General features: G+C 39.8%; 1 pseudogene; it reads left to right on the forward strand.

Annotated features, from left to right (window-relative positions):
* Nucleotides 1-495: 495 nt before the first annotated feature.
* On the forward strand, nucleotides 496-1,528 carry LOC113931480 (annotated as a pseudogene).
* The last annotated feature ends 1,439 nt before the right edge of the window (nucleotides 1,529-2,967 follow it).

Here is a 2,967-nt window from a genome sequence, read left to right on the forward strand (position 1 = left end):
CTGGGGCTCGATTTCAGGCACCTGGGATCATGACCTGAGCTGAAGGCAGATGCTTCACTGACTGAGCCCCCCAGCTGCCCCGTGAATAGTAATTAATGCTACAATAGAGGTAAACTATGATACAGGTAAAAGGATGCCATCTTACTGGCAGTATGTAAAGTGTTCTAAAGACTTAGCAGGAGAACTGATCAACCATATGGCATTTCTGGAAGAAGGAATGGCATATGTGAAGACATGGATGTTTGAAATACCAGTCTTTACTCATGGAGCTACAAATAACTATATATCTGAAGTGATGTCTATGTGAGTGTGGAGTGTTTAAGAGAGAGAGAGAGTAGATGTGGGAGAACAGGGGCCGGACAGTGAATAATTGTGTTTGGTAAGTGCTTTGTCCTGAAATTCTGAGGAAGCCATTGAGTTTTTTCCCCAAAGGATTTATATAATAATAACTTTTTAGAAAGGTTAATTTGGGAAAGTGTTGGGGCTCCCATCACCATGGCATCTCATGGGGTCGTTCGCATTTTCCTCCTCTCTGCTCTCCCCCTCTTTGTGTCTGGAGCTCTGGTGTGGGATCCCAAATCTAGGAGTTAAAGATCTAATGTTGCTGTGTGGCCAGATTTTCTTACTGCTTGCTCTTCTTACATTAATTCTTTCTGTGACTACCTCATGGCTTAATTCATTTAAATTGTCCCAAGTGTATCTGAAAGAAGAAGAGAAGAATGAGAAAAGGCAAAAACTTGTTAGAAAAAAAACAAGAGGTACAGGGTTAAAAAGCCAGCAGATACACAGGGAATGTTCTAAAACCTTACCAGGAAATGAAATTGAGAAAAGTTAAAGAGTGTGTTTATCAGATGATAGGTGAAACCTGGAAGTTCAGCGGTGGCCATAAACTTGGGGTTGATGAAGATTTGGTGCTGGAAAATGAGAGTCAGACATCTTCTAAAACATCAAACAGAGAAGCAACAAAGAAAGGGAACTTGCCTAAGCCTTTAAACAATTTCACTGAGTGCTGAGCAGCCCAGGCAGAAGGAGATTCTTTTTTTTTTTAAATGTTTTATTTTTTTTTAAATGTTTTATTTATTCATGAGAGTCAGAGAGAGAGAGAGAGAGAGAGGCAGAGGGAGAAGCAGGCTTCCCACTGAGCAGGGAGCCTGATGTGGGACTCGATCCCAGGACCCTGGGATCATGACCTGAGCCGAAGGCAGATGCTCAACCATCTGAGCCACCCAGGCGCCCATAGAAGGAGATTCTTGATCAACCTGAAGAACCTCCTGAAACAGCCGAACAAGTAGGTACTGTTGCTCTCCGATGTCCAAGTGGGAGTGTCCTGAAAAGATTTTCTAAGTCTTGAAGTTCACAGGTCTTATTTGACTGGGTGATGAAAATCAGGTACCACACATCCCTATACACCTTTTCTACTTCCTTTCCCAGAAAGCCTCTGGAAGTGAAGGGAGGCTGGTCACTGCAGACCATAGGAATAACTGTGGATACTGTACTCACTGTGGAAGAGAAAGAGCAGAGCAACTAATTAAGAAAAGAGAATGACCTGTTCTCCATAAAATCAGTTATGCCATGACCTTACAGGACAATAAAGGATTCACATTAAAATTATGCCATACCTTGATTGAGCTCAAGGCAGTAAACCCTATAATGTTGAGATCCTTGGGAACATATGAATATAAAGGATTAGAAAAGGATTGCTCTCTGCATATAACAGTTTTTGGAATGTGCCCGCTTATAATGTACCAAATGAAAACTAAGTAAAAATGTATACAGAAAGACACTCAATGATTTGTATTTTTTCCTAGCTGATATCATTTATCACTCTGTTGAAAAGTCTTATGACTTCATTTTCTGCCTTTTCACTCAACCTTGCCACACTGAACATTTCACAATTCAAACTCTTTAAAGTCTATTAGGAATTTTTTTTTTCTGTATTTCTGGAAATTAAACTTTGAAGATATTTCAAAGGTCTTCAATGTTTTAAAGTTCTTTTTGATACCTGATAAAGGGTTAGTATCCAAATATATAAAGAACTTAGAAAACTCAACACCCAAAAACAAACAACCCAATTAGTGGGTAGAAGACATGAACAGACATTTCCTCAAAGACCTACAGATGACAAACAGACACATGAAAAGATGCTCCTCATCACCCATCATCAGGAAAATGCAAATCAAAACTGCAATGAGGTATTACCTCATACCTGTCAGAATGGCTAGAATAAAAAACACAGACATATGTTGGTGAGAACGTGGAGAAAAAGGAACCCTCTTGCACTGTTGGTGGGAATGCAAACTGTTGCAGCCACTGTGGAAAACAGGATGGAGGTTTCTCAAAATGTTAAAAATAGAATTACCCTCTGATCCAGCAATTGCACTGCTAGCTATTTACCCAAACAGTACAAGAATACTAATTCAAAGGGACACATGCACCCTTATGGTTAAAGCAGCATTATTTGCGATAGCCAAGGTATGGAAGTGGCCCAAGTGTCCATCAACTGATGAATGGATAAAGAAGAGATGGAGATACAGATAAAAAGAGGTGGAGATAAATATATAAATGAACATACACACACACACACACACACACACACACACACACACGTGGTGGAACATCATTCAGCTCTAGAAAAGAATGAAATCTTGCCATTTGCAAATGACATGCATAGAGCTAGAGTGTATAATACTAAGCAAAATAAGTCAGAGAAAGACAAACACCATATGATTTCACTCATGTGGAATTTAAGAAACAAAACAAACTAGCAAAGGAAAAAAAAGACAAACCAAGAAGTGGACTGTTAATTATAGAGAACAAACTGATGGTTGCCGGAGGGAAGGTGGGTGGGGGGATGGGTGAAATAGGTGATGGGCATTAAGGAGGACGCTTGTTGTGATGAGCACCCGGTGATTAAAATACAAAGTTAAAAAAGAGAAGTATGTTAGGATTCTTCAGAGAGACACAACC

The sequence above is a fragment of the Zalophus californianus genome, chromosome X (assembly GCF_009762305.2).
Source record: "Zalophus californianus isolate mZalCal1 chromosome X, mZalCal1.pri.v2, whole genome shotgun sequence".
NCBI classification, from domain to species: Eukaryota; Metazoa; Chordata; class Mammalia; order Carnivora; family Otariidae; genus Zalophus; species Zalophus californianus.